This window comes from Pleurodeles waltl, chromosome 4_1 (genome assembly GCF_031143425.1).
Source record: "Pleurodeles waltl isolate 20211129_DDA chromosome 4_1, aPleWal1.hap1.20221129, whole genome shotgun sequence".
Lineage (NCBI taxonomy): Eukaryota > Metazoa > Chordata > Amphibia > Caudata > Salamandridae > Pleurodeles > Pleurodeles waltl.
This window is the reverse complement of record NC_090442.1, coordinates 106,387,616-106,402,101: the sequence shown is the minus strand read 5'-3', so window position 1 is coordinate 106,402,101 and position 14,486 is coordinate 106,387,616.

The window sequence follows — 14,486 nt, the reverse complement described above, 5'->3', positions numbered from 1 at the left end:
GAAGTTTAATAAAATCAGTCTTTTTGTGCGTAATTACGCACCAAAGGAATCAATGGAAAATAATTTTTAAAAATGCATATAAAATTGCACAGTTGGTTTACCAAGTTCTTCTTTTGCAGGTTGCTCTAAGTCATTGGTGGGCACACTGTGCCAGTTGGGGGAGTTTGGGCGGCTCTCGGTTCCAGCGGGAGCAGCGGGAAAAGGTCTCTGGAGCTGGTGCAGGGCTACTGCGAGGGACCACTTGGAAATGCACTGCACAGGTAAGTTTAAAGGTGAGTCCTGGGGGTCCCCTTGGGGTGTTGAGGTTGCAGGGTCTTCGGTGCAGGGCACATGCCTGCTGGATGCAGAGTGAATTGGTGATCCAGGAGCTGTGCTCAAGGATGCCATCAGAAGCAGGAGGTAAGTCAGTTTAAGGGTCATTTGCAGGACAGCAGGGGCACTCTGGTGGGAGGTCAAGGTTGTTTCTGAAGTCCCTTGATTGGGGCTTCCGCCTAAACCTTTTTCAGTCCCAGGTAGACTGTTTTTCCTGGTGTCCAAAGTCATGTGACCACTGCCCAAGGTATTGGTACAATTTGCCCACTAGAGAGCGCAGTGCCACCACACTTAGCACACTGGCAGGGTTTGTCCTTGTGGTTGTTGGCGTAAAGTTTGTTCTGGATACAGCATCTGGTTCTTGAGATAGCATCCAATCAGTGAATTGGACCTCACTGGCTTGTTGGTTCCTTTTCGATTTAGAGTGGTACCACCACTCTGATGGGAGTTCTCTGGCAATTTGCAAAGCCTTGAGGTCCTGTGGGGTTCTTGTAGTTCTCATGCCTTTGAATCTTCTTGTTTCTGGTCTTCTTCTGTCCATCAAATCTGAGTTCTTGGACTAGGGATGCCCACTAAATACTGTATTTAGTGCGCATTTTAGGGGGAACCTAGTAGTGACCAATGGGTCATCTACTTCAGGGTGGCTACACCCACTAGGTGGCCTCTTTCTATGGGCAGAGGTTACATCCCTACACCTGCTTGGCTATTTTCCTTCCATCCAAGATGGATGAAAATATAATAGACAGTCCACCTTGCATACACCTTAGTGGTTGCGCTTGCTAGGTGGGGCCTCTCCTCCTGTTGTTTGTTTGGTTTTCAAACCGTTGCTCCCACCAAAAGTGGGGGTTTGCAACAGGTTGGCCATGTGCTGCTAGCAGCAGGCCTTGAGGCCAAGGTTCAAAGGCGGTAAGCCCTTTGAAGCTCACCAACAGGGCTGTGCACATTCCTGAGGGAGGGGGTGTTAGCATCTCCACCCAGGAAGGGCTTTGTTCTGTATCCCAAAGGGCAGGAGCCCTCACTCCAGGGGTACAGATTTGTATCTGGCAGTGGCAGGCTGGTCAGGACCAGTCAGCAACCATGCCAGGGTAGTTAGCTTTTGCAGGTGACACCTCTAATGTGACCCCTGGTTACATTTTATAATAAATCCAACACTGGTACCAGTTTGGATTTATCTTACTGAGTTGTTTGATACCAAAGAACTCAGGGTTCAGAGTGGCCATCATGTAGCTTTGAAACTCGTACTGACCAGTGTCCAGCACATGCATTTAAAATGGCTGCTCTGTTCACTTAGTATGTCCCAGGTTTGACAAGGACACAGTGGGGACATATTGTACTGCAGCTATGTCCCCACACACAGTATAGTGCACCCTGCCTTAGAAGTGCCAGGCCTGCCAGAGGGGTGTTGGAAAATACCATCTTGCCTGGCATGTTACCCCCAGTTTTACTTGTATGTCAGTTTGTTTTTGCCTGTCTCACTGGGATCCTGCTAGCCAGGACCCCAGTGCTCATAGTTTGTGGCCTGAATGTGTTCCCTGTGTGGTGCCTAACTGTGTCACTGAGGCTCTGCTAACCAGAACCTCAGTGCTTATGCAGGCTAGTGATAATTGTTACCAATTCTTATTGGCACACTGGAACACTTCTATAATTCCCTAGTATATGGTACCTAGGTACCCAGGGTATTGGGGTTCCAGGAGATCCCTATGGGCTGCAGCATTTCTTTTGCCACCCATAGGGAGCTCAGACAATTCTTACACAGGACTGCCACTGCAGCCTGAGTGAAATAACGTCCACGTTATTTCACAGCCATTTTACACTGCACTTAAGTAACTTATAAGTCACCTATATGTCTAACCCTCACTTAGTGAAGGTTAGGTGCAAAGTTTCTAAGTGTGAGGGCACCCTGGCACTAGCCAAGGTGCCAACACATAGTTCAGGGCAATTTCCCCGGACTTTGTGAGTGCAGGGATACCATTACACGCGTGCACTACATATAGGTCAATACCTATATGTAGCTTCACAATGGTAACTCCGAACATGGCCATGTAACATGTCTAAGATCATGGAATTGTCCCCCCATGCCAAATCTGGTATTGGGGTGCCAATCCCATGCATCACTGGGGCTCCAGCATGGACCCCGGGTACTGCCAAACTAGCTCTCTGGTGTTTTGACTGCAGCTACTGCTGCTGCCAATCCACAGACAGGCTTCTTCCCTCCTGGGGTCTGGGCAGCCCAGTCCCAGGAAGGCAGAACAAAGGATTTCCTCTGAGAGAGGGTGTTACACCCTCTCCCTTTGGAAATAGGTGTTAAGGGCCTGAGAGGAGTAGTGTCTCCTGGCCTCTGGGAATGCTTTGAAGGGCACAGATGGTGCCCTCCTTGCATAGACAAGCCTACACCGGTTCAGGGATCCCCCCAACCCCTGCTCTGGTGCAATACTGGACAGAGGAAAGGGGAGTGACCACTCCCCTGTCCATCACCACCCCAGGGGTGGTGCCCAGAGCTCCTCCAGTGTGTCCCAAACCTCTGCCATCTTGAATGCAGAGGTGTGAGGGCACAATGGAGGCCTCTGAGTGGCCAGTGCCAGCAGGTGACGTCAGAGACCCCTCCTGATAGGTGCTTACCTGGTTAGGTGGCCAATCCTCCTCTGAGGGCTATTTAGGGTCTCTCCTGTGGGTTTCTCTTCAGATAACGAATGCAAGAGCTCACCAGAGTTCCTCTGCATCTCTCTCTTTGACTTTTGCCAAGGATCGACCGCTGACTGCTCCAGGACGCCTGCAAAACCGCGAGAAGACTACCAGCAACATTGTAGCGCCTAATTCTGCTGGCTTTCTCAGCTGTTTCCTGGTGGTGCATGCTCTGAGGGCTGTCTGCCTTCACCCTGCACTGGAAGCCAAGAAGAAAACTCCAGTGGGTCGACAAAATCTTCCCCCTGCTAACGCAGGCACCAAACTTCTGCATCACAATCCTCTGGGTCCCCTCTCATCTCGACGAGCGTGGTCCCTGGAACACAGGAGCTGGATCCATGGGACCCCGACAGTCCAGTAGTCCTTCTGTCCAAATTTGGTATAGGTGAGTCCTTGCCTCCCCATGCCAGACAGTAATCCTGTGTACTGCGTGAACTGCAGCTGTTAGAGCTTCTGTGCACTTTTGCAAGGAATCCTTCATGCATACCATAGCCCAGGTCCCCAGCACTCCATCCTGCATTGCTCAACTCGCTGAGTTGACCACCGACTTCGTGGGACCCTCCTTTGTAGTGTTGAGATGACCACTGTGCTCAGATTTCTTGAACACCTGTTCAAGTACTTCTGTGGGTGCTGCCTGCTTCTGCGTGAACTCTCTGTCTTGCCTGAGCGCCCCCCTCTGTCTCCTCCTCCAAGGGGCGACCTCCTGGTCCTTCCTGGGCCCGGGTAGCACCCATTTTCTTCAACCGTGACCATTGCAGCTAGCAAGGCTTGTTTGCAGTCTTTCTGCGTGGAAATAACTCTGCATCCTCCAGCACACCGTGGTACATCTTCTGTGAAAAGGAGAAGTGTAGGAAGTTGGCTCTGTATACACTATTTCAAAGTAAGAAATAGTGTGCACAGAGTCCAAGGGTTTCCCTTAGAGGTAAGATAGTGGCAAAAAGAGATAATTCTAATGCTCTATTTTGTGGTAGTGTGGTCGAGCAGTAGGCTTATCAGAGGGTAGTGTTAAGCATTTGTTTTACACACACAGGCAATAAATGAGGAACACACACTCAAAGACTTACTCCAGGCCAATAGGTTTTTATATTGAAAAATATATTTTCTTAGTTTATTTTAAGAACCACAGGTTCAAGATTTACAAGTAATACTTTAAATGTAAGGTACTTCACTTAGATACTTTAGGAACTTTGAATAAAAGCAATATCACATACAGTCTTTGTAAAAATGTCAATAAGCTATTTTCAAAGTGGACACAGTGCAAAAATCAGCAGTTCCTGGGGGAGGTAAGCAAAGGTTAGTTTTGAAGGTAAGTAGAACACTTACAAGTCTCAAGTTTGGGGCATAGGCCGCCCACCATTGGGGGTTCAAGGCAACCCCAAAGATACCACACCAGCAGCTCAGGGCCGGTCAGGTGCAGAGGTCAAAGAGGTGCCCAAAACACATAGGCGCCTATGGGGAACACAGGTGCTCCGGTTCCAGTCTGCCAGCAGGTAGGTACTTGTGTCCTCGGGGGCAGACCAGGGGGGTTTTGTAGAGCACCGGGGGGGACACAAGAAGGCACAGAAAGCACACCCTCAGCGGCACCGGGGCGGCCAGGTGCAGTGTGCAAACAGGCGTCGGCTTTTAGATTTAAATTAATGGAGAGACCCGGGGGCCACTTCAACGATGCAGGCAGACTCAGGGGGGGCTCCTTGGGGTAGCCACCACCTGGGCTAGGCAGAGGGTCGGCTGGGGGTCGCTCCTGCACTGGAGTTCGGTTCCTTCAGGTCCTGGGGGCTGCGGTGCAGTGTTGGTTCCAGGCGTCGGGTCCCTTGTTACAGGCAGTCGCGGTCAGGGGGAGCCTCTGGATTCTCTCTACAGGCATCGCTGTGGGGGCTCAGGGGGGTCGTCTCTGGTTACTCACGGGCTCGCAGTCACCGGGGAGTCGTCCCTGAGGTGTTTGTTTTCTGCAGGTTAACCCGGGGGCGTTGGGTGCAGAGTGTGAAGTCTCACGCTTCCGGCGGGAAACGTGAAGTCTTTAAAGTTTTTGAAAAGTTGCAAGTTTGTTGCAGATTGTTGAGCAGAGCCACTGCTCACAGGAGTTTCTTGGTCCTGGGGGTCAGGGCAGTCCTCTGAGACTTCAGAGGTCGCTGGTCCCTGACGGTTGCGTCGCTGAAGCAGGTTTTCGAAGTTGGAGACAGGCCGGTAGGGCTGGGGCCAAATCAGTTGCCGTCTTCCTCCTTCTATGCAGGCTTGTAGTGCTTCTTCTTTCTTCAGGTTGCAGGAATCTGATTTCCTGGCTTCTGGGGAGCCCCTAAATACTGAATTTAGGGGTGTGTTTAGGTCTGAAAGGGCAGTAGCCAATGGCTACTGTCCTTGAGGGTGGCTACACCCTCTTTGTGCCTCCTCCCTGTAGGGAGGTGGGCACATCCCTAATCCTATTGGGGGAATCCTCCAAACTCAAGATAGAGGATTTCTCAAGGCAGGGGTCACCTCAGCTCAGGACACCTTAGGGGCTGTCCTGACTGATGGGTGACTCCTCCTTGTTTTTCTCATTATCTCCTCCAGCCGTGCCGTCAAAAGTGGGGGCAGTGGCCGGAGGGGTGGGCATCTCCACTAGCTGGGATGCCCTGGGGTGCTGTAACAAAAGGGGTGATCCATTGAGGCTCACCACCAGGTGTTACAATTTCTGCAGGGGGAGGTGAGAAGCACCTCCACCCAGTACAGGCTTTGTTCCTGGGCACAGAGTGACAAAGGGACTCTCCCCATGTGGCCAGCAACATGTCTGGTGTGTGGCAGGCTGGCAGGGACTGGTCAGCCTACACTAGGAGTCGGGTATGTTTTCAGGGGTCATCTCTAAGATGCCCTCTGGGTGTATTTTACAATAAATTGCACACTGACATCAGTGTGCATTTATTGTGTTGAGAAGTTTGATGCCAACGTTCCCAGTTGTCAGTGTAGCCATTATGGAACTGTGGAGTTTGTGTATGACAAACTCCCAGACCATATACTCCTATGGCTACCCTGCACTTACAATGTCTAAGGTTTTATGCACATATGCACATATGCCCTCACCTGTGGTATAGTGCACCCTGACTTAGGGCTGTTACGCCTGCTAGAGGGGTGACTTACCTATGCCACAGACAGTGTGAGGTTGGCATGGCACTCTGAGGGGAGTGCCATGTCGATTTAGTCATTTTCTCCCCACTAGCACACACAAGCTGTGAGGCAGTGTGCATGTGCTGAGTGAGGGGTCCCTAGGGTGTCATAAGACATGCTGCAGCCCTTAGAAACCTTCCCTGTCATCAGGGCCCTTGGTACCAGGGGTACCAGTTACAAGGGACTTACCTGAGTGCCAGGGTTGTGCCAATTGTGGAGACAAAGGTTCAGTTTGGGGAAAGAACACTGGTGCTGGGGCCTGGTTAGCAGGGTCCCAGCACACTTTCAAATCATAACTTAGCATCAGCAAAGGCAAAATGTTAGGGGGTAACCATGCCAAGGAGGCATTTCCTTACAAGAAGTTCCTGGCATCTTCTGTTGTTGCAGAATCTGCAGCTTCTTCCACCCAGAGGCAGCCATTTTGCACCTTCATCCGGGGTTTAGTGGGCTCCTGCCCCACCCTGGACACTTTCGTGACTCTTGGACTTGGTCTCCTTCTTTTACAGGTCCTCAGGTCCAGGAATTCATCTTCAGTGCTTTGCAGTCAGTTGTGGTCTTTGCAGTATCTTATTTTAGTGTGTTTCTGGGGAAGTAGGGTAACTTTACTCCTACTTTTCAGGGTCTCGGGTGGGGTATCTTGGACACCCTTACTGTTTTCTTACACTCCCAGCGACCCTCTACACACTACACTAGGCCTGGGGTCCCTAAGTGGTTCGCATTCCACTTTCTTAGTATATGGTTTGTGTTTCCCCTAGGCCTTTTGCATCCTATTGTATTCTACAGTGTTTGCACTACTTTTCTAACTGTTTACTTACCTGATTTTGGTTTGTGTGTATAATTTGTGTATTTTACTTACCTTCTAAGGGGGTATATCCTCTGAGATATTTTTGGCACATTGTCACTAAAATAAAGTACCTTTATTTTTAGTAACTCTGAGTATTGTGATTCTTATGATATAGTGCTATATGATATAAGTGGTATAGTAGGAGCTTTGCATGTCTCCAGTTGAGCCTAAGCTGCTCTGCTATAGCTACCTCTATCAGCCTCAGCTGCTAGAACACTACTAATCTACTAATAAGGGATAACTGGACCTGGCACAAGGTGTATGTACCATCAGGTACCCACTATTAGCCAGGCCAGCCTCCTACAAGGGGTGATTTATCTATATTGTATGCAGTGTGTAGTGGACAGGGCACACAAGCAGTGTGCCTGTTGTGTTTGTGCTTTTGGTTTGCACCAGAGCACTCAGTCTACAATGGTAGGACTGGGTGCATTTGGATGAAGGGCCCTAGATGATGGCACAACAGTGCTACTGCCATCAGGAGCCTACCCTTAATACCCCATGCCCTCGGTACCTAGGTACCTTTTACTAGGTTCCTATAGTGGCAGCTAAAATTATTGACAATTGTGCCAATGCATCACAACAGTTTAGGGAAAGAGTTCTAGCCTAGGGACCCTGGTTAGAGGGGCCCTTGGCACTAACAACTTCGAGGCTACATCAAATACCAGGCAAATAGTGGGGGCTAACCATGGCAAAAAGAGGCCTCTCCTCACAGTGATGCCATGGCCAAAATAAAAAATACCTCAGGCTCCAGTATTTCACTCCAAAAGGGATGTGTACAGGCAAGATACTTTACATAATACTCACAGCACACGTCATCTCACATTCTCATAGCCAGTTACGCACATCTAAACAGGCATATAGCATCATTCTCATTATTCTATCTGTCAGTCAAGCCAGCACCACAAATATTTATGGGAAGGCACAGAAGAGCAATCGTAATAAATGCATCAATAGGTGAACAAACACAATGCCATTCACACTAGATAATGTTGGGGTAACTTATATGATGATGTACTGCGAGTTTCCTGCTAGTGAACCTAACAATTTACACAATTATATATTTTCACTGGCGTTGTGTGATCCCAATCGTTAATAATTTCAGTGAACCATGTTGAAGGGATCTTTCACCCTAACTGGCAATTACCCAGCACTGCTTGATGGAATTTAGGTGACGGGAAAGTCCTTCCTTTGCCATCCTACTTAAATGGACAGATCACTGGGGAATCAAATGTAAAGGCTTTGTTTAGGATTGTCTGTGTGTAAGGTTTGTCCTTATGTTCTTTTCTGTTATCCTCATAGATGGTTGGTGGAAGGAGATTCCTTAAATAAATGACAGAACAGGTTGAGGAAGTGTCAGTGGTTACGTTGCATGCACTTAATGTTTACAAAACACATATGCTTCCCATTTACTTGGAGAGCATTGCTTGAGCTTTGTACTACTGGTGACACAGATGAGATACAAACCTACGCTATGCCTTTTGTGCAAATTGCACTAGAATTCACCAGTTATGCAGGTTAGGACAATTGGTGGTTCCAGCTAACATGAGGAAAAGGATTCTAGATTTAGGCCATGATGGCCATGTGGGTATTCATGCGATGAGGCTAAAAGTACAAAAGGATTTTTGGTGGCTGATTGAGTTTTTCGTGAGAGATTGTGGACCGCGTAAAGTTAGTGACAGATCACAGGTGATAAAGCCCTCGCCAATAGTTCTATTTGATACACCCATGGTACTTTGGTGTAAAATGGCCTTGAACATATCAGGGCCAAACAAAGTGAGAGGGAGAGTTCTAAATATGCCACTGTACTACATGATGTAATCCCCCCAAGTTTCCTATGTGATTAATATCCATATTTGAAGAAAATTATCCCTGTGAAATTGTAACGGATAATGGTATGCACGGAAAATGAGAATGTTTCTGGAGACACATGGAATCAACTGCATTAAAATGTCAATATACTATCCCAGGATGGTGATTTGGGAGACTATTTTAACCGCATCTTGGAAGATCAGTTGAAGTTAGCCCTAGCAAGTAAACTTTACAGGAGACCAGTGGTTGAAAGTATGCTTTAGGCTTACAGAACAATGCCCAACATTAGTACGTAGTATGAATGCATCATCATTTGTACTTTTAAGAGGAAGTGTGGCTGGACTTAAACTTAACAGGGAATGGACAGGTCACTCCACTGTGATATATTTGAGGAAGAAAGTGAAGAGGAGATATGAGAGAATCACATGGGAGTTTGTAAAAGGAGTTTGAACATGGCATGTTGGATGAGAGGGAAGGCACCTTGTCAAGTTCACATCTCCCAAAAGGATTATGTGTGTCTTACCAAATGTGGTTCATATTAGTGATGGCAGAGTATGGAATAAATAAAGTAGTTATGATAACACAAGACAATTTTGATTTTGTGTATTCTCATTCATGTGAAAATCTATTGAAATTAAAGACACCAAATCATATGACACTCACTCCTGTAATGCCAGGCACATTCTATATATCAGTATTTAAGTTTTATTTGGTTTGAAAAGAGTGCACGTCTGCATGCATGTAGGTATTTTGAATTAGTTTTGTGTGCTTATGTTCCTTTATTAGTTTTCATTCCCATATTCCCCTTAACTATACCTGTGATATTCACCTTTCAACCTAAAGGGTGCCTCCTGCAGAGTCTTTGCAGACAATGCAGTAAATATACCTTTTCTTCTTATTCTTCCAATTTTCCATTGTGTGTTCTCTTTGTCTTCCAATTGTTAAGGTGGATGTGTTGTTCTGTATCAAAAATATCTTTTATTATTTGGGACTTGAGAATAGTTGTCATATTGTCATTCAATTCACAAAATATTACAAGACTACATTTCACAAGTGATACATCTGTGCTAATCACATTTAGTCGATCTTTAGTTTTAGTTCTGAAATGTTGCAACATGTTTCAACATATAAGAACCATACATATATGTTAATGCACTTACAATACTTTCCTCATCTGTGATTATGTGTTGAGCTCATGCAGATACTTGTGTTAAGTTTTGTTACCTTCCTGTTCGTGTTGGAAGGTGTAAGTTAGTCTTCTACGGATACTGAAATTTACTTGACCATTTTAAGATTACAGATCTGTACACTATCATCAGAAAGTCTTTGGATACCTTGTATTGTCCCACTTTAAGGTCTACTCCTTTACTTAGGCAGACAGGAATGGCACCCAAATACTAAAAGTTAGTTGAGCTGTATTCATATGGGAAGTGGGAAACACCCTGTGCAGTTCAAGTGGATTTTGTAGTTGACACGTGCATGCCTGTAGAATATGAATGCTTCTTCATTAATGTTGGTGACTAGTTGAGACTGTTGCACAGATCATAGAATGTGTGCATTTTTCTGAACAGACACAGTTTACTTCTTAGCCTCTTCTCATCCACATATTTGTCTCGTACTCGAATGGTGAGCTACATCCCAGGACTTTGAGTGCTTCTTTATAGGGACTTGTGGATATTGGGTGTGAGTGAGCAATAACTTATTTTCCAGCCACATGTATTCAGTTTCCTCGTGACTGGGTTTGAAATTTAGTAAACTGGATCTCTCAGCACTAGACTCATAAGATTGGATATTGATGTGTTGTATATTCCAGATAGCAAATCTATTTACTTTCCTCCCAATTATGTTGAAGGTTTGATAATTGATTACCTAGCAAAAGGAATACATGAGCCTTTTTATATTACATTTGGTATGTTTATTATCTATAATTTTATCACGGATTTGATGCACTCTTGGTACACGTTTTGAGCACATCTTCTGTTCACGAGGGTTATGGGAGTTAACTGTTTGTTTTGTCACATGAGGTGTTTTATTATACATGATTTTACTTAGACACATCGGTTTGAGAATTTTATACTATACATTTGTGAGCTCTATGACTTTGTAGATTTGCAGTGTACAGTTAATAATCGCTGTTTTGTTATTATATTATATTTACTCTAGCCCTCAGTAAGTTGATGGGAAATTGATTCAATGAGGAAACAAGTGTTCCTGATTTAACCCATATAGAAATTGTGAGCTGAATGCACAATATAAGGAATCTTGTGAATAAATTCCAAGACTACAACTAGACTATGAACTTCTTGACTCTCCTGAGGTACTTCTCATGAATGATAATCTGCTCAATCAATAAAAATAAAAAAATCAATCAATAAAATGTTTTATTTAAGCGTGCTACTCACCCGGTAGGGTCTCAAGGCGCTGGGGGGTGGGGGGGTAAGGGGGATGCCAATTTACTGCTCAAAAAGCCATGTCTTGAGGTGTTTTCTGAGTTTTGCATAGGTTGGTAGGGAGGGAGTTCCAGGTCTTGGAGGCAAGGTAGGAGAAGGATCTGCCTCCGGTGGTGGTGCGTTGGATGCAGGGGACTGTGGCGAGGGTGAGGTCAGCAGAGCAGAGGAGACGAGTGGGTGTGTGAAAATTCACTTGTTCGTTGAGGTAGGCTGGTCCAGTGTTGTGGAGGGATTTGTGGGTGTGGATGAGGATTTTGAAAGTGATCCTTTTGCTGATGGGTAGCCAGTAAAGGGATCTGAGGTGGGCGGAGATCTGTTCATGGCGTGGGAGGTTCAGGATGAGACGTGCAGCTGCGTTCTGGATTCGCTGGAGTTTCTGCTAAAGCTTGGCTGTGGTACCAGCGTAGAGGGGGTTTCCGTAGTCTAGTCTGCTGCTGATCAGTGTGTTAACGCGTCCATATATGTTAATTTATACACATTAGGACTCGTTTTAGGCTGATGAATCTTTTGACCCAGTGGTGAGACACCGTAAGACGAGATAACTGATCAATATATCAAGCAATATATCAACGATATTATCAACATATATCACCATGATGTATTTTACTTTAGACATTTGTTATATTGTTGATGCAACCATGACCGTCATGAATAACCACACCTTGTTAGAAGTTTAGTGAATTTTATTCCCTATTGATTACAATCTAATAGCAAATGTATTAATCTTAAAACCAAGAAGCAAAAGAACATAATCACGATATGACAGCGGTGACAAGATTTAGATAATGCAAAGATCAGAACCATTAAGACCCCAAGCAAAGTACATAAGCAGCATATACAGCTCAGTTCAGCATAGTGCAACGTCAGTCAGTGTCCGTTTGTCAGTCAAGAGTGTATTCTATCTAACCACTGATTAGCATTAGCATGTTGGGCTTCATGCAAAACAATTTAGAACATTAATTTAGAAAAACATCTAACTATGGTTCCTTATACAAAAATACACAGCAGCTGGTACCTAGAAAGAAAGGCATATAAGCAAATTGCAGACATCTATAATTACCCTCCTCAGAATGAGTCAGCATACAGGATCAGTCTTCGTCTTCAGGAAATCAGTTGGATCGCCGTCAGTCTGTCTAGTCTAAAGGCATTGAGGACACTTCCCTCATAAGGAGGAAAAGTAAGACGGGGCAGCTAAGGGTGAGGATGGTTTATTAAGTCTCAAGTCACCGAACAGAGTGACAAAGTTTCTGGATGCAATCAATATCATTCTCTACATAGGTCTCTCGAGTCTCTTGTGTCATGGGTTTTTACCCCTTTTTGAGAATACCTTCCCCCAAAATTCTATTGGCTAGTAACTTCAACCCACTATCTATAACCTATCAAATTATACATTAAGTAATGCACTTGTCATTCTATGATAGTCGCTAACATTTTGATTGGTCTTCATAATTGACGTTTTCCGTAGGTGGCATATCCGGGGTTACTTCATTTTCTGGCACCTTCTTCGGGTCAAGAGTTCTCTATTCCATTGTTGAATGTCCTTGAAAGTTAGCACTTCGTGTTACAAAAGTGTACAATTTTATATAGTAAAGCAGCTAGCATGCGGATGAGAGAATATTGCGATGTATCTTTTTGTAGAAAAGAACAAATGCTGGGTCATGGCCTTTTGCAAGTCAGCACACTGAAGAAACAGAAAAATACGCTTTTATATGAGAGTTACACAGACAGTTTTCCGACTCACCCTAACTTAAAGCTTATAGATTCTAATGAGTGCAATCTTCGTACATGTTTAACGTATTCAATTAGTCAAAATATAAGTACCTTTTATAATTGACATTAGTGTATGCATATGATAATTCTTCACATTTAAATGTGTCTCAATGAATAATATTATTAATACAGCGTTTGTTAAGTACAAGCAATTCACGTCTAATATATGTAATATTTAGATTACGCTCTCTCAGTCCCTCCTCTGATGACGCTCGTCATCACACAATCTAATTTTTCACCTTGCGCATAATACGCATTTCAACATCTTGCCCTTTATGAGAACTTTCCCATATTTCATTGAACATTTTCTCTCTTTCACTTTCTTCATTTCTTCTTGATCTTTTAGTCCAATTTCTTTTTACTTTATCATTTATTTTACATGCTCCCCATAACCCCAATAGACAAATTAGAACAATTAATAAACCCATCATTATTTTTGCAAGTACCCCATTCCAAATGTTGGTAAACCAGCTCCCCACTCGGGCAATTCCCTTTCCAAATTTCTCCCAAACACCAAGTTCTTTCAAATCCTTCAAATCTGTGCTATCTCTAGTAAGGTTAGTAAGCATGCTTCTAATTTTCTTACTGTTATCTGGAATAAACTTACAACAATGACGCTCATTAAGCATTTTGCAGACCCCTCCACTCTTTGCTAAAAGAATGTCTAAAGCAAGCCGATTTTGAAGAGTCATAGCTCTTTCTGCAGCAAGTTCAGTATCCATCAGGAGTGAAATTCTCCTGTGAAATTTGTCAGCATGTTATCCACTATAGTAGACAACTTTTGAATTTTCATAGAATTCCAGATAACCCCTACTGAAGGAATTATTGCTCCAAATATGTCACCAATGACAGCCGCCACTGATTCTCGTTTTTGTCTAGGATGTTGTAATTCAGACGTCTTAGGTATTTGTTTCAAGTCATCAATTTGGTATATCTTTGGAATACTATTCCCAAATAACATGTCCCATACCATCCCTTAGGAAGACGGTAATAAGCATTTAACCCACAGATGTAATAGATTCCAGGAATCGCTGGGTCTTGTCCATTTAACATAAAGGTCCATTTACTCTGAAACAGAAACACATGTCTACATTCACCTGTACCCACAAACAAATCATCTTGATCAGATTTTGGTCTATATATACACAAAGCCTACCTACTTGTAATGCATCTATAGCTAATTTGCCTTGTGTTTTGATTGCAGTATAAGCATAATCGTTTGCATATGTGTGCTTCTCTAACCCTTTTTCTAATTTTTCCTTCAGTGCTTTGCGTCTATCATCTGTGTGATCTAAAAAGCTTTTCTCTACAGGAGACAATAAGCAAGTCAAGTTATTGCGATGTGCGTAAGCAGTTCCAAATGTGAGAGTCGGCTCAAAGAATCCTCTAACTATTTTTATATTATGCTCCTTAGCCAATTCATTCAGGAATTCAATCACAGGCACAAATGAAAACACAACATCCAAGTTTGAATAAAAGTA